Here is a 25,519-nt window from a genome sequence, read left to right as displayed (position 1 = left end):
CATCAGGTCTTTTACAGAGTGCAAAGGCAGCCCAACCTTGTTAGCTGCCGTGTTGGTGCCCCACACTTGTATGTGGGTCTGCAATCCAGCGCCCGGGTTCATATTCTTTCCTTCCAGAGGGCTGGATGTGAGCTGGGGACCTTCAGTGAACTTAGGCAGCACAAACAAATTGAACTATTTTTGGCCACTTAACTCATTCCTTCACATTGTCAAGTCATAATAGTTTCAGGAGAGCTGTGTCAATGTTTTTTCTGCTACCATGCAGCCCTGATGGCTTTTGCTTTGTCTGTCTGTTTCACATCTACCAGTCTCTTCTTGGTTCCCTAGTGCCATGACACCTGTGGTCACAGAACGAGCAGTATCAGGTACGGGGATCCAAAGCAATAGAAATAATCAGGTTGTCAGGCACATCAGGGACAGAGGACAACCATTATGTAACAGCACACAGCCAGCCAGCCAGCCAGACACACACACCCATACCCACACACACACACCTGCCCTCCCCACCCACACCCAGCAGTATTCCCCTAAGGGGTGCAAGTGAACATAGTGGTACCCTGACAAATAATCTGCTGTCATCAAGGCCAGTCCCATCATAGCATTGTCAGAAGGGAAACTATCCCCCCTCAATGTGACTGGGGAACACTTTGGTAATTTATAGTTTCTTGGTAAAGTGTTTGGGATCACAGGAGCCTGGATGTGTATTCCACGTAGTATTCCAGACATCAAGTAATTAACCAGAGAGGACAGAACGGTTGCTATCTGAAGAAGGACCGAACCCCGTGTAGGGAAAACCCCAATTTGTTTTTCCCCTTAGATATTCACAAAATAAATGCAGTTCTCATTGGGTCCGAGATTTAAACATTTAGCGACAAAGTGAATTACCAGAAGCCAGCATTCCCAAAGTAAAATGTAGAAGAAAGATTGTAAAATGCTTTGATAATATAGAGATATAGTTCTGTGTAAATGAAAGAACGGAAATCGGAACGAATCTAGACTTGAGATTATCATTGATTCCAGCACTTTCTACCTCCATGGAGACCTGCACTTTCACCTAGAGGACCGTAATGACTCCAATTCAAATACCCTCCTCAAAAGCCCTGGGAACCTCGACCTTACTCAGCACATCACCAGACCCACCCACACAGCTGAACACTTCCTGGACCCGCTCTTCTCCACACTGAACAACATCAGAGTCTAGAAACCAACACCTATCAACTGAACTGACAACACCCTTTTAAGTTTCAATCTCACCATCCTGAATCACAGGAGATCCACCACCTCTGGACAGACAGCCACTGCTGGAAGAACGTCTCAGAGAACGACTGGGCTTCTGCCCTCTCCATAAACCTCTCAAAGCACACCAGCAACTTACTGGAAGACATCAAAAATTTCAATGAATGGATCACTACCTGCACCAATAACCTGGCCCCCTCGAGCACAGAAAAGAAAATCAAGATCAGAAAAGCAAGCCAGCTGGTACACAGAAGAACTCAGGATGGCAATGCAGCACTCTAAGCACCTGGAAAGCAAGTGGAGAATGATCCAAGGCACCGCAGACAGTGACGTCTTCCAATTGCTTCCACTAGCGTGTCTGAAATGCCAAGTGAACAGCGCACACCAACCGCATCAAAGCCCGCAACAACAGCACCAATAAATCTTCTCCATAATCAGAGAATTCACGGTGCTGCAGCCAACACCAGCAACATCTCCCCTTACAAAACCCACTGCAACAATCTCTGTAACTTCTTTTGGAAGGAGATCACAGCAACCTCGCAGCCAGCCTTCCAATCTCAGTTGAAGAATGGACCTTGACCATGTAGAACGCCATCTCCACAAATGAGACTGCGGCAACCATGATGACCCTCAGCTCTGGTGCCGCATTAGACCCATGACCCCACCACACGTACAGCCACCATCAGTGAAGTCCTCGGTCCCATCCTGAATGACTCCATCAATGCGGCCCTCTTCCCAGTAACCTGGAAGCAGACAGGTGTCACAGGCATGCAGAGGAAACCCTCTGAGAACCTCACCAAACTCTCCAACTACCGACTAATCACCCTCCTATCATACATGGCCAAAGTCCTAGAGAAAACCATCAAGAAGTGTCTGACCAGCTACCTCATCTATCACCAGCTCCTCAAGCCCACCCAGTCTGGATACAAGCCCAACCAGAGTATGGAAACAGCGCTCATTGAAAATATCTACACCATTCACATGATCCTAGACAGAGGAGAGAGTACGGCTGCCATCCTATTGTTACCCCATAGCAGCATTTCACATGGTACCACATCCTATCCTCATCAGGTGCCTTCACAAGTTCGAGATTCAAGGACCTGCATGTGATTGATCTGTTCCTTCCAGATAAAAAGAACTCCGACAGTCAACCTGATGTCATTCTCCTTGGAAACTGGAAATCTCATCTGCAGAGCACCTCAAGGTTCACTCCTCAGCAGAACACTATTCAACACTTAAATAACCCACCGGCCAATGCATCCATACCCACCACATCAATACCCTCTCCTACACTGACAACACACAACTAACACTGTCCCTCTCAGACACAATCCACAACACAAGCAATAATATTCACTGATGGAAGTCGCCACCAGGATGAATTTTAAATGTCTCAAACTCAACACTGACAAGAGAGAAGTGTTGATCTTTGGAAACATCACCTGTCCATGGGACTCCACCATCCAACCTACGACCTACTCCCACCTCCAGCTTGTGCACCAGCAACCTAGGGATCATCATCAACTAAAAGATGGACAGGTTCACCAAGGTCAATAAAGTCACTGCTTCCACACCCTAAAGAATATTGTCATCCACACACTCATCAACAGTAGTTTGGACTACAGGAACTCTCTCTACGCAGGAATCATTAAACAGCTCACCAGAGGGCTGCAAACCACCCAAATCGCAGCAGCCAGGCGTATCCTCAACCTCCCACTCAGAACACATATAGCAGCTCCCTGGCTCCAGATACATAAGCGTCCACAGTTCAAACTACTCACCCACACATTCAAGACACTACCCAACAAATCCTTGCCTACATTAACAACTGCATCTCATTCCATCAACCCCCTATGCACCTCCGTCAGCCAGACTCATACTCAGACACATCTCCTGCATACATAGAAACAGACCCAGAGGCCAACTCTTCTCATGCATCACTCCTAAAGTGTGGAACGACTCCCCTCAACACATCAGAGCCTCCTCCTCACTTCTTGAGCTAAGCAAGAAGCTGAACACATGGCTCTTCAAAAACATGTCTAGAGTTGGGACAGATTGAGGTGATCTTGGGTGCAAAATTGGCAAAGCTTACATTTTTTTCAATTAATTTATAATTAGGAATTTGTTAGACCCCGCGGTTTCTGGCTGGGATGCATCCAAGGCAGAATCCACTGTCCTAGATAGGATGAATACGATACACTTGTCTGATAACCTATGCTCACCCTTGGATAGCTTGGCACAGAGCTGTCAGGCTTATCCTCAGGGTCAAAGTGTAAAGTGTTGGCACAACCCTCAACCTACCAACACCCTGAGGATGCTACAAAAAAGACTCCACAACACTGGTCTTTGTATTGCACACACATTGAAATGAAAACGACATACACATTGCGTATATGCTTTATAGTTATATGAAATTTTCAAACTCTTCCATTAGCAGCAGAACGGCATTAACATTTATATAATTGTCTTGGGCGTTCGCTTGCACCATTATCCCTTCAGCCTTGTAAGCAACATACACACAATACAAGCAATCCCTTCCACATTAAAAGCAACAGAAGCATATATCCAGGCAGTTCAGAGGTATTCCACCATTCCGCTAACACATTTGCATAAAAAACAACAACATTCCCATTATCGTGTACTCTGTATACTTGTAATGGACAGGAAATCACGGGTTCTCTCTATACCATGTGACTTAGCCCCTCAGCTACTCAAACTACACCAGCCAACGATACAGATTGCCCCAGCTGTCGACACTTTGATTAGATTAAGGGACCACCTAAAGCAGAAGGAAACAGTTACGTGTTTTCGTCCATCCAGATTAGGTCCTCAGGCACCCAGTGGTACCTTCGCGAGTGCAGGATCACAATCCTCCCCGCAGGAAAAAGACTGCAACACCAGAAGCTGGCATGCTCCCAATTTGGAGAATGATTTCACCTCCGGCAGAGGTGGGAGCTACAGTTGCTCCAGAGAGCAAGTTGTGGGTGCACACAAGGCACGACAAGACCGTTCAGTCACACTATCCTTAACTAGTACCTTGTGGCGTGGGCCTGGGGAGAGGGAGAAAGTGACCTCAGACTGAGGCTGCGATGTCAGGCACTGTTGTCCTCCCAATCTGGAGGTCGGACACAGTCTATGCTGCCAGCTTGGCTATCGGTTGGCTATCACAGACTCTGCAAACTTCTCACAACACTGCTCAGAATCCTAACGCTTAGGAATACTAACTAGCAGAGGTGTCCGACTGAAAGCTCGAGCCTCTCAGGCTCATTAAACGTCCCCTGCACTCATTGAACTTGTCACTCTATAGCCACCCCAGGTGAGCCACTGAACTTTACAAGCTCACTCTACGGCACAGTCTGAAGACTGCACACGTCAGAAGGGTCCTTGTCCCAACCGATGATCATCTCCACATGTTTACCCCTCACCCTGCACGGTCCTTACGAGCTTGTGGAAACAGGGAGACCTTTTCTGCCCCTGGGAACTCGAGCCCTAGGAGAGTGGTTGGGGACCTGGGTCACAACAGTTGCCAATTAGCTGCAGGCCAGCAGCATCCAGGCAAAGTCCCATTCCTAGAGCACAACAAGCCCCAGGCCACCACTGGTCTGCAGATAATCCAGTTGCAGCCCCCCGCCCCAATAGTTCTTCTTGTTGATGTCCCAGCATCAAACCAGCGTAGTATGTTTCCAATCCCCAAAGCGTCTCTAACTCCTAAAGGCAGAGCCCCAGTGGTTATACCCATAATGACCTATGAAGATGAGATCAGTTGAAAAGCCCACCTTTGAAATGCACGGGCCCTCTCTAAATGTTGTCATGTCTGACATCCTACCCTGGGAGGCTTGATCAGTATCTTTAATGGGGCCACAACCCTGCCACTTGGAATGCAGGTGCCAATTCCACCCCCTCTCAACCAACACAGGAAGGCCCCTCAGAGTGAGAGGTCCACAGTATACCTTGAGCCCTTAGTTTATGACTGTCTTATCAGAAATGCACAGATTTAGCTATCCCCCCAGCAGCCAGCTGTGAATTGGAGACAGGTGGATAGGCATACAGAGCCATGAGTACAGACATTCCCACTTTACCAAAGTGGTATTTCCACCGTCATAATGTCGAATACACTCACACTACCGGTACAGGTTCACCATTACGAACTCATCGATATCAAACACTATACTGACACTCTTCTGCATGCAGGAAATCCAGCGCCACGGCCTTCCCACAGATCCCTCAGGCCAATCCAATACAAGGAGCAGGCCCTACTGTCTCAAACACACTACTGTGTGCCATTCACTACCAGTGTATGTAGCAGACACACGCACATGCCCTTCCCTTTACCGACACCTCAGCCTGTCCCCAGAGAGTACTCCGTTATAGCAAGAGACATGCAGAACCTTGGCAAGCGTCTTCTTAAATGTCAAGCCTAGTAACAGTAACCTACACACACAGGCCCCGTCATGGCACATTTGAAGAACTACCTCCGTGGGTGGCATAACCAGTTCTGCAGGCCCACGGAGAAGGTGTTGAGTTACATGCTCTAGGTATATGTCTTACCTCTAGACAATGGACTTACAGCAAACTCAATTTAGCCAATCATGTATACACTAATCACCAGTATGTATATGACAAGCACATCACTTTGGCACTGAATGGCAGTGTAAAAAGCGATCAAAGTCCTTAGGCTATTACATAGATCAGTGGAAAACCAGGAGGGACAAAAGCAAAAAAAAATAAAAAGTTGAGGGAAACCACCCTAGGAAGGGCCACCTCCAACAGAATTTATTAAGATTGGTATGTTTGATACAAAGGTAACACAGATCTGTGCAGTATGTGCATAAACACATTTATAAAGGAGGACGGTTGGAACCTGGGACCTCTTAACTATCTCACTTGAGCTGAGATTGGTAACCCGAAAATACATTGATCCCTCCCTTTGGTTCATTTACACTGTTTGGTGATTGGGATTAAATCCCAGATCTAAAGCTATAAACTTGGTTCAAGTATTGGTACCACTAAACAACACATTACACCTATAACACTTGAAGACTCACATTCACGTCACACTTAAATTACATTTGTAGCTCCTAAAATATAATTCAACTTTTGGCAATTTATAAATAATGTTCATTCGATTTTTTTTCCTGGCCATCTTTTAGAACTCTCGTTCCCTCCCGTACAAATTTCTTTCTTTCACATTTTGGCCGATATCTATGAATTACTTTTCTCCACCCTTCGTGTGTTTTCTCTCTGTATCCCTCTTATTTCTCTTATCTGGCTTCTTCTTGCTTTTTCTGCTTGCTCATCTTGTTCTCCCCTTCCTGCTAAAGTGACACCTAGAGCAGAATGACTTCAAGAGTCTCTTGGACTCCTTCATGTAGGCTTCACATCATAGCACAATCCTAATCAACACACTGTTGATGAGAGAGTGAAGCAACCCCTTGTAGCACTGTCATACAGGTAGCCCTGGGTGCTTGTGGCAGTCACATATTTGAAAGTTGTGCTGAATTCTCACTCAAAGCTGCCAAATTCTTCCAAACTATGGGGAAGAACTAGAACTCCACATGTGACTTTGCTCAGACGACTACAGTGTGCAGAGTAGCACCTGACTATTGTGGTAAATAAATAAATTACCGGTACTATTTTTCTATGCATTAAATGAAAAGGATAGCTCAATAAATAAGAGGCAGAGTCCGTGGTATCTGAGTCATACGGGCTTTAATTAAGTGGCTCGAGCCAATGGATATCGGGTTCCATCACCTACTAAGGTTCAGGAAGGGACATTCAACATTCTTTTACATCATACAATATATATAGTAAAACCATACAGTTGCATTGAATATAGTAGGCGTAACAAGTGACAAACGAAAGATAAGAACATATGGGCGTGAAAAGAAGGCGTGCACGGAGGTGTGTGATGTAGACGTCACAGAAGTGTCATAAGTGGGTGGACACATGGAGGGGGCTACATGGGCAGCTGGAACCTTTAACCTACTGGTGCGTGCAAAACGAGTCATGACGTGTAACTGGGGAGAGCTGGGGGGCGCTGACTCCTAGCACTAGTAGAGGAGACTGAAGTCTGGGATGTCAGAACGACCTGTACCTATAGCGTATCTGATATCTTGTGTTTGGAGTACATGTTGCTTGATTCTAAAAGTCATCAGGGCAAAGACTACTTGTCACTAAAGGCTAGTGCATGCATATATTTCTTCATGTATTGCGTGAGCTATGGATCTTCTATGGATACTAATTCAGTAATTCACTTGCATGGAGACAGGAAGACTAGACTGTAGATGGATATGTTTATGCTGTTCGTTAGCTAGGAATGTGAAGCCGGGGAGCTGAACAGATAACTGTAGGCATAACATATTCTTGGCAGGCAGGCCAGGCCGAGCCGGGCACCGCGTTGCTTGGCAGGAAGTAAGTGAAGGGTCAGGGATGCGGGCGGGGCTGTATCTCTCGGAGCATTTCAGGAGACTTGAGGCCTGAATCTGGTGTCCGGGCCCTGTGGGGCCTTAGAAACGGGTGCATCTCGATGATTTAACGTGCACCATGTAAATACGTTGGCAACATAGGCCTAAAAGCCTAGTTCACGTTGCTTTCACGGAGGACTGGATAACTGACATGTTAACGTTGGACGCAACTGGAAATGCGTCTTTATTCTCGGCCATAGAGGGAAAATGCATAGCGATCATGCACATATGTGGAGTAGTGTGGCTCACTGGTTAGAGGCAGCAGGCCTGAGAGCAGAAGTCGGCCCGGGACCAGGGTTCAATTCCCGACGCGGCAGGGTCGTGGACCTTGGTCAGCGGACTCGATAATTCTCGCTTCGGTGCTTACTCTAATCAGGGGTTCCACTCGGCAACTCTGGGCATTAGCTTGCCTAATCTCCACAACGGCCCCACCAATTCCGGGGATGCCTGGCTCCACCTTGGGGACTCCCAGCAAGGGACTATCCCACAGGGAAAGCCAGGACGGGTTCCCCAGAGTTATACAGCGCCGGGACGCCCCGTTGCTGGGGCAGCTGTGCGCTTTACAAGTATACTACATTTACATTTACATTTACATATGTATTACATGTTGGGGAACACGTAGGGACACATAACAGGGCAAAATTCAATTTTCCTCATTCCCTCCTTGTTCCCTACGTTCCCTTCAGGAAACATCAATATTCATAAGACCATCTATCTGTTCATACAGCATCATTTGCTCGTCTCTTTTCATTTGGGAATGGGATCGTGGACGTGGAATACAAGATGTAGCGCACAAGCCGCAAATCGCTGGGCCACATTGTAAACAGAGACAACAACTGAATATGATCATTACTACTACTCCCAGGAATGACAGTACTTTCCATCCCCATGCGGATATTACACTCCAGAGCCAGCCGGACCAAGTCCAGGTGCCTGGATTCTGGTGTAGCTGATGAGCTATTTTATGAAGTCTAGTTATTGCTGAATACACAGACGGTGCGTTATTAGGAATGAAAACGCAACAACTAGATCCGATGACTCTACAAGCTCCGCCCCTATCGGCCAGGATGACGTCAAGGACAAGGCGGTTCTGAAGAACAACAAATCTCATAGCAGACTGCTCTTCTGTTAAGTTACCTAGGGCGGAAGTAGTCTCATTCACTACTGCTTCAAGGGTTCTGGTTAACCTGCGTATTAATTTACTATTCTGGACAGGACCTATGAAGAAAAAGAAACCTTTATTGAAATCCGTATACTGTTCCAAAGCAGTTTCAGTCTGATCGACAATTGGGGACTCGATCTCCCTTCTATGTCTGACGTGTACTAGATGGGTATTTCGGTAATAATCGGATGGGGCTAGGAAAACTGGTGGCAGTAGGAATGCAATGTAACATGTTCCATCCCAATCTAGGGGCAAACGTACATAAGCGGTCTGACCACATATAAAATAGGAATGACGTGAGGCTTTGAAAGTAGACTTCCCACTGTCACTGTACTCGACCACAGTAGTACAATCACTGTGTCCTAGATGTACTGAACCATTCTTTCTAACACATAATTCGCCTTTCACTGGTAGAACTGTTATAGAAGGCAAGTCTGAATTGGTCTCGGACTGAACATTCAAAACCATGAGGTTAGAGGAAAAATTACCTAGATCATATACTTCATTTTCTAGATCTATCCCTGTCCTATGGGGAAGACCGTCCTTGTCTGGAAAACAGGTTTCATTCATGACTGTATTCAGAAGGGAAGCTGTGGACTTGTCGTCTAAAGATGACGTTAACGTAAACCATGCTCCACACGAACCGTTGTGTGAAAACGGATAGGGAAAGAGTGGCAGAACTCCCTTCACTGTCTGGTAAGGGGGGAGTCGACCACGTACCCAGCAATTAGTGGCATTGCTGGTCTGGTGCGAATAGTGTAACATACGAATAAAAATATTGTTGCGCATTGCAAGTCGATAGGACAACTCGTGAGGGGGTAGTTCACTAAATGTGTGCTCTACAGTATCATTAGAGGAAAGGTGTGAACGTGAACCAAGAGGAGGAAAAAATACATGTAGCATATAACTTATACATGTGATCGTAAGACTCAGAATAAACATAAACAATAAGGTAACAATGCATCTGCTTCGGAGACTTTTACAATATTTCGTTTTCTTGAAGTTTCGTCTATCTCTCTCACTATGTGGGTCTATCTCATACATGTCAGAAACCTGTCTAACCGCTTCACCCGAGGGGGACTTAAACAATTAAACGCTGTCTGACTTACTAGACCTCAATTTCATTTTATACTCCTGCTGCGGAGTTTTCTCTAACAGGGGAAGTTTAGAGTCAGTATCGGGGCAGTCCTTGAAAAAAGTCTTTGGACGCAGTCCATGGAAACGCTTGATGTGACTGGAATGGAGCCAGCCTTTTCTTCCTTCTAGCTTTACGGCGGTCCTTGTGGTCATCAGAACGAGTTTTGGCTCCTTCCAGCGGGGCTCCAGAGGGCTTGAGCGATCAAAATTTCTAACCAGAACAAGATCTCCGGGAACGACCTCGTGCGGTTTCACCTGGGTGTTGTCCGGAAAGGCAGCCGCGACCTGTGAACGACAAGAGAGTAGTGCAGACATCAAGGAAGCTAGGTAATCTGTCAGCATGTTACTGTCAACATCGGTGATTTTACGAGGCATAGGTGTACCCCACATGTTTGGGGGACGACCAAATACTACTTCATAGGGTGACAAACCAGATCTGGAGTGAGCGACCATTCGCATATAGAAGAGGGCAACCGGCAGGGCTACCATCCAATCTACACCTTTTTCTGCACAGACCTTCGCTATTCGTATTTTCAGAGTTTGATTGTGTCGCTCGACGAGGCCAGCTGCCTCGGGGTGTCGTACGCAGTGGAATTTCCACTGGTACCCTAACAGAAGTGATACCTGTTTCATGAGTTCGGACGAGAATGGCTGTCCATTATCTGAATACACGACACGGGGTAAACCGTATCGAGGGAAAAACTCACGTACCAGCTGCTTGGCAGTGGTCACGGCAGTATAATCTGGGACTGGATATGCTTCTGTCCATCTGGACAAAGCGCATACAACCACGAGGACATACTTGAATCCTCGACATCGATCCATCTGGATATAATCCATCTGGAGGACTTCAAAAGGGTGGTCAGGAGGATGAAATCCACCTTGTTCCACGGGAACACCTTTACCTGGATTGAACTGACAACAGATCATGCAGGTACGCACGTTCTGCTTCGCTGCTGCTCGTAAATGCTTATTAAACCAAAGGTTCTGGATGCTGTCTAACATGGCTTTTTCTCCTAAGTGTGCTGGACTATGTGCTGTATTAATAATGACTTGAACCATAGAGTCGGGGAGAAACCATGTGGCTTTTCCCTTCGTCAACCCTCCCTGATCTGTTTGGACCCCTCCTTGTTCAGACCATTTCTTGATTTCGTCTGGAGTAGCATGTGTCTGTATGTCTAGTACATCTTGTGTAGGATCCTTTACTGTCATACAAGTCGTCGGGACTGGAACGTCTGTCTTTGTCGAGTCAGCTGGAATGTCTGGAGTCTGGGCTGTAAGCTTGGCTGTTCGATCTGCCAGGTCGTTACCCTGGGAAATGGTGTCAGTGACTCTCGTATGTGCTTTGCACTTCATAATCGCTATAGCTGTAGGTAAATGTATTGCTTCTAACAGAGCTTGAATGAGGGGGCCATGCTGAATCTTGGCTCCATGAGAGGTCATAAAACCTCTTTCTTACCAGAGGACTCCAAAGTCGTGAACGACTCCGAATGCATAACGTGAATCTGTATATATGTTTACTTTCAGGTTCTTGGCTCGTATGCAGGCTTGGGTCAGAGCGATGAGCTCTGCTGCTTGAGCAGACAGGGTGTCAATACGATGTGTTTCTATAACTTCAGTTTCAGTAGTCACTGCATATGCTGCCACTAACTCTCCTGTACTTGTTCTCATACATGAACCATCCACATAAAGTGTCAGGTCTGGGTCTGGTAATGCAATGTCCGTCAAGTCTTGTCTTGGCTTCGTCATGGTGTTAATAACTTCCACACAGTCATGTGTTGCAGGGTTTGAGGTAATCGAGGGTAACAGTGTAGCAGGATTTAATATGTTGCAGCGTCTGATTTCTATGTGTGGCTGAAACAGTGTCAGTTCATATCCCGTCAATCGTGCTATAGTCAAGTGCTGAGTCTGTGTTCGGTTTAAAAGAACTTCCACGGAGTGTGGAACCTGTACTGTCAGGGAATGTCCTAACACTATGGAATCACTTTGTCTGATAGCTAAAGCTGTGGCGGCAACTGATTTAAGGCACGCAGGCAAAGCCTGGGCTACTGGATCCAATGTGCTAGAAAAATAAGCACAAGGTTTGTGTTGTCCTGCTTGATCTTGTGTGAGAACAGATAATGCTGTACCATCACGTTCAGTGACAAAAAGTGTAAAAGGTTTGCTGTAGTTTGGTGTCGCTAAGACAGGTGCTTGACATAAAGCTTTCTTTAATTCTTCGAAAACAAGTGTATGTTCCTGGGTCCAAGGGAGGACAGTCGATGTCGCTGCCTCCTGTGTTGTCAACTGTATCAGTGGCTTGGCTAGATATGCGTACTGAGGGATCCATTGTCTACAGTAAGAAGTGAGGCCGATAAAAGCTCGTACCTCCTTCTGTGTCTTGGGCTGTGGAAGATGTGCAATTAACTGGATACGGTCAGGTGTCAACTGTCTACCCCTCTTGGACAGCAAGTGTCCAAGGTATACCACTTGCTGGACACAGAATTGCAGTTTCGAAGGGGACACCTTGTGCCCCATTTCTGCCAGAAAATACAAGACTGTCAGTGACGCACGTTCGCAGTCACGTTCTGTACGGGCTGTAATTAATAGGTCATCGACGTACTGGAGCAGGGCAGTGTCAGTTGGCATGTGAATACTATCTAGTTGTCGTTTCAGTGCTTGACTGTAAATACTAGGACTTTCTGTGAACCCTTGAGGTGCACGTGTGAATTTATAACTTCTTCCATTTAAACAGAATCCGAAAAGGAACTGGCTGTCTGGATGGATGGGTACACTAAAGAAGGCGTTCTTGAGATCGATGACAGTAAAGAACGCTGCTTCGGAATCAATGGCAGTCAATAGGGAAGAGATATCTGGAACCACTGGGTACTGGGGTATGATACATTTATTAAGTTCTCGAAGATCAATCACTAGTCGATAAACTGGAGGTGCATTTGGGTCAGTACGTTTAAGAATCGGAATGATAGGAGAATTACATACATTGGAGTCAGTTTCTACAACCACTCCTTGAGCAATGAGCTCGTCAATGATTTTTGATAAGGCTGCAACAGCCTCAGGTGGCAACTTGTATTGTCGGATTCGTGGTCGTACAACTCCTTGTTTCAGAGTGACACGGTATGGTGTAATGTGCATACAACCTACATCAGTTGGACCTTGCGCCCATAAATGCTGTGGTACATTCAGTAATCTTGGATCAAAATCTCTTAACACATAATGTCCTTTAAAATCACGTAAAAACAATCTCACTCCTTCCGGAGAACAACAAATCACTGCACCTAATTCTTTCAATGTTTTAATACCTAGTAAGTTTTCTGGACATGACTTCGTAAGTAACAAGTCTGTAGTTCGGGACAATGGACCAACTTCTAGGGAAACTGGTTTCGATATTTCATTAACAATAGGCTTTCCTGAAAATCCCAGGGAAACATTTCTTGAGCCTGAGACAGGAGCCCCTGGAACCTCGTCATGACTGATGGTAGTCCTACTTGCCCCTGTATCAATCAGAAACTTTCTGTCTTTCCCTAATACCTGGCTGTGTACATAGGGACCTTCTTGATCTACAGGAACCTCGATGAGAGGCAAGCCAACCTCTCTCTCTAGGCTGTTTCATGAATACTGCTGATATTCTGGATAATCTGACTGTGCGTACTGGTACATCTGCTGTGTAACGTGTTGTGTGGCAGCTATAGGCTGCGGTACTGATACTGTCTGTTGTGCGTTCTGCGGCGGTTGCGTGTTTTGTGGAACATGTTCCTGTCTAGGAGGACGCGGTCTTTCTTTCGTCTTACCAGTAGCTATGTTGTGTTTCAGAACTGCACATTCGTTTATATAGTGACCTGGCTGTTTACAGTAATTGCATGTCCCTTTAACGGGAGCTGTAGAATGACTGGTCTGAGTCGTACCCCTCTTCTGACTATCAACTGGAACAGACTGTGCCACTAGTACTTTCATTTTCGTGTCTTTCATACGTCTCCTTTCGTGTTCTTGCTCTTCTCTGATTCGGTTCTGATGGTACTGTAACATTTGTAACATTTGGGACTGGGTATTAGCTTGCCAGGTACTCTCGACTTTCAGTACTCGATTTTTAACTTGTGGTAAAGAATTCTCTACTAATTTGGTAACAAAAAGATGTGGATACGACTCACTACTTGTTTTCAAGCCGCTATTAATAATGAAACATTTCTCAAATCTGGAATAAAAATCACTAGTGTCTTCGTCTTGTTTCTGTTTACAGGCTGAGATGGCATCCCAGTCTTCCTTTTTCGTGGTTAATAATCTTGGCAAGACTTGTATTAACAACTCGGGCAATGCTTTGGCTTTTTCCCCGAGACCAGTACCTGGAACTCGTGTGTTATCTTCGTTCTCTAATTCCGCCCAGTCGATCTTTTTCTCTCCTACCTCCCATTCTTTTTCTTTAAGTTTTTCATATATGCGCCGCGGGCAACAGGACTTTTAACATTTTAATGATATCAGGATACGTGTATTCTCCCATACGGAGCATATCTTTTAATTCGCGATGGAACCCTGCTGGATCTTTATCGTGGCAGGGCACTAACTTTTTCATTTCTAGTAGTTCTATTTTCGTTAAAGGGGTGTAAACAAATACTCGTTCGAGCGTACCTCCCGCTCCCTTAACAGGATGGACTTCTCGCAAGGGATTCTGTCTGTCTATGTAAAATGTCTTCCTTACTGGGGGTGGAACAGGAACAAAATGTGGAGTCAGGAACGTTCTGTATTTGTGGCGTTGTTCTAAAATGACATTAATCAAATCGGTGCCTAGACCTTTCCATCTGTTTAGGAGTAACTCGTCCAATACATTATATAAGGGACCTGGATCAGAATGCTGACTTTCGTACAGTGTAATGAGGTGCTGGATCATGTACATACCCACCAGTCGCTGTTCGTCTGGGGATAGTTTCAGAAATGTTTGGGCCACTACTTCGTCTGAAAATGTACTAGAATCGCTGGTCCATCGAACTGCTGATCGGGCTAGTTCCTGTTCATGCATGGTACTAAGCTCACTGTAACCTATTCGTAGTTTCAGAACTCCATCGGTAGCTTGGAATAAATGCTCAAGAGAACACTGTTCTGGTACGGGAGGAAGAAAAGTTTTCTTGCATTCTAGGCGTGTGTGTCTGTCAAAAGGTCCTGTCCTACCTACATACGCTATTCTGTCTGGGTTCTCTGTGTCTACATCTTCGTCTGAAGTATCATTCTCTTTCTCGGTTCCTCTTGTTGCTTTCTCCCTTTCGTGTATGCCTAGAATTTCTTTACGAATCTTTCTATACATGGTTTCTATACTACCTTGTTTACTGTGCTTTCCGTCTGCTATATTGTCACTCCATTTTATCAGGGCCTTCATCTCATCTTTATTTTTACCAGGCTGGTCTTGTTCTCTTATTAAACAGTTTATCAAAAACTGCAGGATCATATTTTGAGTATCGACTTTCCTGTGTGCCATAGCCTCGTGAATACTTTCTGGTCCTTCTCCTGTTCTGATGAAATGATATATTCTGTCTAAATGTTCCCTCATTTCTGGCATGATAGCCAAATAACTTGCAACTCGTCGTAGACGTACGGAATATAATATCATGTGATCTTCGCCTGGCACTGGGTCATATCTACAATCAGTAAGGTATTGTTTGAGGGCTGCGTATGTAGCCATTTTTGGCGTACGTTGTAATGCTGCGTCTCTCAGCGTCATTCGTTTTACTTGAGGCGGGGTGATAGGGATACCTCCCCCTGCTCCTCCTGAACTAGAATCTTCAACTAATACCGGATGTGTTGTTGCTGGTAATGTGACTGGTACAGTAGGTATTCGTAATGTGGGTTGGTCCTGGGTTACTGGCGGATTAAAAGGATTCCCGGGACCAGTGGCTGGTGGAACAGTAATTGCGTTATTAACAGGGTTGTGAGGTTGAACAGACGGGGTAGGATTCGGATTTGCATATTCTGGGACAGTGTCGTCTAAATAGGAAGAAAGGAAAATTTCAGCTGCGGTCGGTTTATGACGTAGCTTAGTCGGGACCAATGGTGGCGGTAAATTACAGGGTGCTTCCGGGGTCGCCTTAGGTGGGCCCTCGGCTAGAAGTGGGTACATGCCTTTAATAAGGGCATTTCTTTGTCTGTCTGACTGTTCTGCTCTAACTCGTTCACCTTCTTCTAGTAATTCCCTTTCTTGGGCTTTTTCTGATGATTCCCTACTTAGTTCTGCTTTCCTGAATTCTTTTTCTGTTCTTTTATGCGATTCTTTACGCCACAATTCTATGGCATCTTTCTGGGATTGTCTGGCTTTCCTTTTCCATAATGCTTCCTCTACTCTCATGATGCACTCGGCATCCCAAGTTCCTGAAACAGGCCATCTATATTTCTCTTCCAGATGTTTGGTATAATCTACCCATAAGTCTAAGTACAGTATGGCATCTAAGCCATGTTTATGATACATGAAATGTCCGGGACTGTCCCTAGGTGGGACAGGAACTGATTCTTCGAGTAACCCTTTTCTGGTTTTTATCTGACGTAACTTTGAAAACAGAGGCATATTTGAACGTACTTGAACTCGAACACAATAAACACAGTAATAAAATAGCAAACAAATCATTCATACCACGACATCAAAACACATTAAAAACAGTTTGAACAGATACTACCTAGTACATTGAAAACATAATACATCGAAAACATAATACTGGAATTCTCGAGAGACTATACTAGAAAACAGAATTACTGGATGCACTGCTAAAACAGTACAGAACATACCGGTCTCATAAAGAGACACGTCATACCGTATCCACCTAGGTGAACACGTCGAACCGGATCTGTGTACCCAAACCCGTCTGGACCGGGCACAAATTAATGAACCCGTCGAGATGCGTTCCCAGCAATGGTACTCACCGGGAAGCAAAACTGAAGGCCTCGGACTGGACTGGACTGGACTGCTACGACGTCTGGTTACTGCTACGCACTACGCATGCGCTTCGGGCTTCGGAAACAGGTGGGCCTCAGGATACCTCGGACCTTGCTCTCTCGGCTTGGGCTCTGGTCGGGACTCGCCGCATTCCTCACCGCCTCGTCTGGATGCCGGACCGCAGTCTCCGTCTCCTCCGTGGGCCTGAGGGAGTTTAAGCAGGAAAACCTGCAGGTGCGCAGAAGGGGTCCGTCACGGCTGTAGAAGGGTCAGGGGGGCCTGCGTTACATCGCCGGCGCGTGGGGAAGGGGCTGGTCCCTGTTCGGGGGCCATTATGTGGTAAATAAATAAATTACCGGTACTATTTTTCTATGCATTAAATGAAAAGGATAGCTCAATAAATAAGAGGCAGAGTCCGTGGTATCTGAGTCATACAGGCTTTAATTAAGTGGCTCGAGCCAATGGATATCGGGTTCCATCACCTACTAAGGTTCAGGAAGGGACATTCAACATTCTTTTACATCATACAATATATATAGTAAAACCATACAGTTGCATTGAATATAGTAGGCGTAACAAGTCACAAACGAAAGATAAGAACATATGGGCGTGAAAAGAAGGCGTGCACAGGGCGTGCACGGAGGTGTGTGATGTAGACGTCACAGTAGTGTCATAAGTGGGTGGACACATGGAGGGGGCTACATGGGCAGCTGGAACCTTTAACCTACTGGTGCGTGCAAAACGAGTCATGACGTGTAACTGGGGAGAGCTGGGGGGTGCTGACTCCTAGCACTAGTAGAGGAGACTGAAGTCTGGGATGTCAGAACGACCTGTACCTATAGCGTATCTGATATCTTGTGTTTGGAGTACATGTTGCTTGATTCTAAAAGTCATCAGGGCAAAGACTACTTGTCACTAAAGGCTAGTGCATGCATATATTTCTTCATGTATTGCGTGAGCTATGGATCTTCTATGGATACTAATTCAGTAATTCACTTGCATGGAGACAGGAAGACTAGACTGTAGATGGATATGTTTATGCTGTTCGTTAGCTAGGAATGTGAAGCCGGGGAGCTGAACAGATAACTGTAGGCATAACATATTCTTGGCAGGCAGGCCAGGCCGAGCCGGGCACCGCGTTGCTTGGCAGGAAGTAAGTGAAGGGTCAGGGATGCGGGCGGGGCTGTATCTCTCGAAGCATTTCAGGAGACTTGAGGCCTGAATCTGGTGTCCGGGACCTGTGGGGCCTTAGAAACGGGTGCATCTCGATGATTTAACGTGCACCATGTAAATACGTTGGCAACATAGGCCTAAAAGCCTAGTTCACGTTGCTTTCACGGAGGACTGGATAACTGACATGTTAACGTTGGACGCAACTGGAAATGCGTCTTTATTCTCGGCCATAGAGGGAAAATGCATAGCGATCATGCACATATGTATTACATGTTGGGGAACACGTAGGGACACATAACAGGGCAAAATTCAATTTTCCTCACTATTCTGCACAGAACAGACCCTGTTACAGCAAGTGATCCTAAAGATTTTGGTACAGAGAGGAGAGGCCAATAAGAGTGACTTACAGTCCCGCAAACATCTGCTAAGACAGACACCCTTTAAAAAGACACACTGTAGACGTGTCTCAAACACACACACAAACACACACAGTCTGCAAAGACAACGCTACCCTGTTCACATAAAACACACATCCAACCTGCAGAGACAAATCAAAAACACAGACATGTACATTCCACTGCTTGGAAGGTCTCCTACCTGGGAGACCCAAGGTCAATGCACACACACACAATCACTGCAGCAGACGGACAACCTCTGCAGCAGATAATGCTATAAGCAAAACTATGCCGCTGGAAACTATTTCAATGACTGAGGTTTTACCTAGACTGGGATAGGAAAACAGGGACAAAGGGACAAGGGGCAGTAGGGAAGCCTTGACATTCAAACGCCTGGGGACATGCTTCTGACACAGGGGTGCAGGTGGGCATGTCAATAAACTAACAGCGAGAGCCGAGCAAAGAGTGTGGACAGATTTCTCATAGAGCGCTAAGATGTAGTGCAATGTGAACAGTGCAGTAAGATGCAGTGCAGTGGCACACATTTCTCAGTACAGTAAGATGAACTGTGGTGACACAGATTCCTCATAGTGCAGTAAAGTGCAGTGTGCACAGATCTGTCACAGTGCATTAAGATGCAGTGTAGCGTGCACAGATTCCTCAGAGCGCAGTCAGATACAGTGCAGTGTGCACAGATTTTTCACAGTGCAGTAAGGTGCACTGCAGCGTGTACAGATTCCTCACAATATAGTAAGATGAAGTGTAGTAACACAGATTTGTCATAGTGCAGTAAGAATGCAGTGCAGTACACTGATTCCTCACAGTGCTGGAAGATGCAGTGCAGTGGTACAGGTTCTTCAGTGCAGTAAGATGCAGTGCAGTGACACAGATCCCTCATAGTTCAGTACGATGAGTGCAGCGTGGGTAGATTTCTCATAGTGCAGTTAAATACAGTGCAGCATGCACAGATTTCTCAAAGTGCACTAAGATGCAAAGCACCGTGCACAGATCTTAACACAAATGACCACAAACACCCACAGGGCGAGAAGGAAAGCCCACCCTCCCCCTCTCCCACCCCCATAGAAGAGCCCGGCTCCTGGCAGAGATTTCCTCCAGGATGATACCGTCTATTTCTACAAACACAGCACAAGGTGCTGACAATCTCCTACCTGAGCAGAAATGTGTGCAGACATTACCTGGCTCTCTCCTCCTCCTATGGCTGGGGTGGTGCTGGTGCAGATTTGGGGTCTGGGAGAGGTGGTGGGGGGCTGTGAGGGTCTGAAGATGAAGATAACTGCACCGTCAGACAGGGTGTCCTTTGCCCTCTGCAGCAGGCTGGACACAGAGGGAGAGGCCAGAGGTGATGTCACCATCAGGTGCTTGTGCTGTCTCTGCCACCGCTGACCTGGAAGAGGAAACTCTTCCCTTTCATTCAATGTGCTCAGTGGTTTCATCAGCAGGCGAGGAGCGCCCTCTGCTGGCCACTGACAGAACCTCCATTCCCAGTTTCCAGGAGTGAATGCATTTCACACAACAAACATTTTGTGGCAGGAAAGACCTGGGTTTTTAGATGCCACAGATATGGATGTTTTAAGACACACACAGTCCAAGTTACAGGGTCTCATTCTCGGTTACTGCTGTAGAAAAATATTTACAGCTTCACTTCACATGAGCACCTTCAAAACACTGATGCAGTGGACTAAAGAGTATTTACAGGAAGCTGTCAACTGGAAGCGAGACTTTGTATTTCATTAAATATATGAGAATATGTGTTAGTGATGCTTATTTCTTTTTCATTTCTTTTTTTTAAACACTGTATCTGGTTTTTCAAATGCACAGCAGGGTATATAGTAACGTAAATAGAGAAAAATACCATAGAGTTTTATTCACCAGATTAAAATAAGTGTGGCATAAGGCATGCTTTAATGTGGAAATTAAAAGAACAGCCTGTTGGAGTCGTTACGGCAGTGCCAACACGTAAGTGTATTGTTTTGTTTGTGTTTGCTGGCTCTGCCTACAGCCCCGCACACACTTTTCATTGATGACTAGATATGTGCAGACCTTGGGGCTCTGCAGGTGCACAAGGCCAGGGTATTTCAAGCCCGCTCAAGTCACTCTTCTTTCATTTCACCACTGCCCATACTATCTCACTTTCAGGACCTATGGCAGCAGGAGACAGCTCAGCGCTAGCCTCTGGTGCCTCTCCACCCCCATCCTGCAGGCTTGAGCAGAGCCCACTATGACTCTGCTGTGCTTTTTATGCTCTCACCTCAGGTAGGGTTGACCCCTTCCCACAAGAAAAATACAGACCAGTTGTTGTTGTTTTAAGAGTATGAAAGGCCCGGGTATGACACCAAATAACACTTTAAACAAAATCATATATATATATATTTGTAACATCACTTTTCTGCCTTGGTTTTCTCTTAATTCTTAATCATGGTATCGTACTCCGTACTCCTAGGTGCATCAGGGTAGTCAATATGTCCTTGTACTGCAAGGACACCGGTCTTAAGCCATTTTTCGCTCTCCTGACACACTTCACAATCCACAACACTCACTATGATCTGATCATCCATACAGGAGCACCAAAAATTCTCCCTCCCCCGTTTTTTGTCAGAGTTTGCCCCGAAGTACCCCTCATGATAATGTTTTTGCACCTCAAACCCTCCGGTGGTACAAACTTGTAATTTCTCATTAGAACTTTTGTGTCACTCAGTGTTAGTTCATCCAGAATCCTAACAAATGGTCTCACAGAAGGGCCAACCATGCTCTCCCTAAGCTCGCCATGCACTACCATTTGTTCAACACTCTTCAAGACTACGTCCCGATCCATGCACGAATGCCCAAGGCATTACGCGGGCCAGGTCCTGCCGGTGCTCACCGGCAGTTCTAAAAATCAAGTACTGAGATGGTTGCCATTCGGGGTCCATTTTTGACCACACCCCCAGGGTGAAAACAATATCTTGACTCTACATCAGTACCACCCTTCACTGCCTTTCATGTAACTTCAAAGAGCCTCGTTTTAGTTCTTTCACAGTCTCATTTCAGAATGGAAGTATTTTCAATATTACATACAACAAAGCCATAGTTGTTGCTTATTTATCTTATGCAAATAACAACCAATGACAAAGCCAAGAGTCCTAGTTTGCTGTCGGTGCAATCTTACGTGGTGTATTGTATATGTGAATACAATGACAGAAGCAGCAAAATCTTTGTCTGGTGGCACACTCTGCTTAGCATATGTTTTTAGCTCAGATGTTTTTAAGCCACGCCCTTAATTACATCGACCTCACCCCTTTGAGAGACCCCCCAGTTTTCATCCCACTTAAGTCCCTGCGAACCTAATTCATCAATACAGACCCAGCCATTGCTACATTCTTCCACATTGCACAATGAAACCAAAGCCCCCTTCCTGATCCCAGGCAGACCCACTGTGACCGTTTTCCCCAGGACACTCCAAAGAAATACAAGAAGGCAGCGAGTCTAGCTAGCCTAACTGAGCCCTTACCAGTACCACCAGGACTCAAAACTTTCACCAAGGGTTTGTGATCAGTGCGAATGCAAAAATGTAAACCCCATAAATAGGTCCTAAAATGCTCGACAGACCAGGCAGCTGCTAGGGCCTCGAACTCTATAACTGAATAGTTGCTTTCACGTTCCCTCAATGAGGCAGAAGCCACGTTTTTTTTGCGTACCCGCCCTCACCTGGGATAATACTGCCCCCAAACCATGCGCACTGTCATCCACCATTAGAAATGTTTTAAGATGAGTGTCAAAAGGTGCGAGAATTCCCGGCTCACAAATGCCTCTCCTTACACAATCAAAAGCACTTTGCTGAGCATTGCCCTAAACCAATGAACACCCCTTCCGCAATAACATTCTAGATTTTTCATTCCTGTTTGCAAAATGAGGAAAATAAACTGTATAGTATTCGATCAAGCCCATAAATGAACGTAACTGGTTTTTATCATGTCAAATAGGTGCCGGCTTAATTGCTTTCAAAAAGTAAATTTAAGGTTGGATGCCCTGCCACGAAATCGTACAGCCAAGGTTTTCAATTTCCTCAACAAGGAACTTGCATTTCTCCTTCCTTAGGGTAAGACCCGCCCCCCCTTAGCCTACCTAACATAGACCTTAAGATGTTGTTGTGTTCCTGAATGGACGCTCCAAAAACCAGAATATTATCTTGGAAAAACTTTAGGTTTTCCAGATCCCTGAAAACCTCCACCATAATCCTTTGAAGCAAAAGACACACAATTGATGGCTGGAATGCAGAACAAATCAGAACATTCACCCCCCAATCTAGAGATCTGGGTTAAATTGATAATTCTTTTGCTCACCATGCCACCCCAGTTTAGAACTGGCCATATGCAAATCAGTCTTGACTGAGGCTCATGGTAAGAGTCTATCCCGAAATGCCAAGCCAGGTCCTTCCTGGACCGGAAACAAGCATCCTGGGACCAGTTTCGGGGTTTCACCCCTCATCAGCCAGGCTAGCTTGAATCTAGTGGCACAGTGAGCCTGGGACCCACATCTGGGCATACCCTGTGTGTACCCTGTGTACTTAGACAGCAAAAGACACACAATTTAGCTGCTGCAGGTAGGAGCGGTGGGAAAGTGGTGCCGGCTGGGAGGATTTCACACCAATGCGGGCAGGCTCATGGGCAGAGCTGCCCAGGCAGGGCAGGAGTGGTTTTCCCACTCCTGAGTAAGCATGACTGGTTTGGTCAGCCCTCTCGGGCCGCCAAAACCAGTCATACGTATTCTGGGTTGCAGCCTACATGGAGAATATGCAATACCCTACAGCCACTGGCTAGGCGGCGTCCCGGCCAATCACAACGTTCCACTGGAGCGTTGTTATTGGCATAGGGGAGGGGAGGGAGGCTGCCTGCTTCCTGTTCCGGCCGGAGGCATAAAAGCAGGAGCAGACCGAGCAGTGAAGACGCAAGACCCGAGCCGTCAGAAAGATAGGTTTTACTTTTTTTTTAAATTATTGAACCCCCCTCTTCCGTCGTGACCACTCGCCCATCCCTCCAAGCCCGTGCGACCCCGCGCTTTGCCCCCGCCCGTGAGCCATGCCGGCCGCGACTGTGCCTTTGGTTGAATCCTTCTGACATATTCTCCCTAGTCAGGGAGAACCATCAACACAAAATCCTCATTCTCGTCTTCCCAATTGAAGTCATCGGTAACTGCAGCACGGGATTTGGCAGACTCTTTACAAACCCGGGCATATTGACTTCTTTGCCCACATCTTCTGCACTCCTTGTTTGAAGCGAAACACCACTTTGAGTCACTGGTATGATACGCACTGCCACACCTGGAGCAACCCTTCGCTTTTCCCTCTCTCTGTGCTTGATTATTGTAATTAATCTAATCATCAAACAGGTCTATCCACTCCTCCGCTTGAATGGAAGGTTGACCCTGTTGTGCCAGAAATGGGGGTGGAATCACAATTGAGGAACGTGCCATAATTAAATGCTAGTGGAGCTCAGAAAGGGTTAATGTCTTGCTGGGTCTTGCTTGCCGAGATACTTTCTTCTACTGGAAACCACACAGTCTACTCAGAAAGAGGGTACAGGCTTTCCTCTAATGTGTCACCTGAGCCATGACTCTCTGTCTTCAGAAACGCCCCAGCCACAGATCAGAACTGATGAATCCTTCTCCACAGTGTGCACTAACCCAAAACGGTAGGGGACTGGCTCCAACAGGCACGTCGTGTAGAGAGTGTGCAGTCTTCACCAACACAAGACCAGTTGAGTAGTGTGTGTGCCCAGTCAGGCAGCTTATCAGTGGCCTTGTGAGGCAACGTTACTCAGCAGCTACAGCGGGCAGACACAGCAGGCGAGACAGTCTGATGCGCCCATTACTCACAGCGATCCCCAGTCACACTTCGGCCCCCAAACGCACATCTTGACAAACGCAGTCTTCACACCTTATAAGACCAGCAGTGTAGAGCGCTTGACATGGCAGTTGAGCAGAGGCTCAGTGCTTGAGGCAATGTTACACGGTAGACACAGCAGGCAGACACAGCATGCGAAAAGCAAACGTGCCCATTACTCACTTCGCCACCTGACATAAATCTTGACTGGAAGCACTGACTTGAAACTCCTTTTCCAATGCTACCCATGCCTCAAAATTCCTTTAGATGTGACACACACCCAGCGGCTGCTGCTGGCCCAAGCACCGACTCCACTCACACCACAGTCTGCTGTCATTCACAACACGTGAAACACAATAAGTGAAAGCGCCATGCAAAAATAAACACAGGCCTGAGTAAAAACAGATGCCCCCATAAAGATAAGAAATTGCTTTGCGACAGCAGCAAAGCAGCCGACCCTGTCCGGATTTGCCGGACGAAAAGGCGGAAGGGAGTCAACAAAAAAAACTCATTTTTCAATGGCAGGCCACCATTTAGCACAAGCATTAAAAATGCAATAGGCCTTGCCTTTGATTAAGTTGAAGCTATTTGCTTTGCTAATGGTATTGTATAGCAAAGCAAATGGCTTTAACTTAATAAAAGGCGAGACCTATTGCATTTTTAATGCTTGTATAAGAGGTGGTTTCATGTAGACTATACAGCAGTATATAGGACTCTTCTTGAACTGGGTGATGAGGAGTTAATTATCTGTGTAGGGGCTTTTTTGAAGACTACTGTCCGAGATCGTAACTCCATGAATACTGTATGATTGTATTTGAATAGTCCTGTAAAGTACTGTGTATTTTAGTGTACTTTCTTTTTTAAATTCCCATTATTTGGTATGTTTTGATGTGTAATATTTGATCTTTTGTGGATGTTTTTATCCTTATAAAGCTATGAAAATGGAAATGCCCAAGTCAGGCAAGGAAAGCAATGCTTTAGCCATGTGAAAGGGAATCGGGGCAGATTTTGCAAATGCTGAGTACATGGTTTCTCATATTGGGTTGAGCAGTTCAGCAAAGATTCTGCCTGAATTTCCAGGGCAAGAGTATTCCTGTGAAACAGCATAGGAAATGGGAAATGCTTGTATTCCGACCTTGTATGGTAAGAAATATATTTGTTCTTGGA

This window comes from Lissotriton helveticus, chromosome 1_1, assembly GCF_964261635.1.
Source record: "Lissotriton helveticus chromosome 1_1, aLisHel1.1, whole genome shotgun sequence".
NCBI lineage: Eukaryota > Metazoa > Chordata > Amphibia > Caudata > Salamandridae > Lissotriton > Lissotriton helveticus.
The sequence above is the reverse complement of the archived record's forward strand: the minus strand, read 5'-3'. Positions refer to the sequence as shown.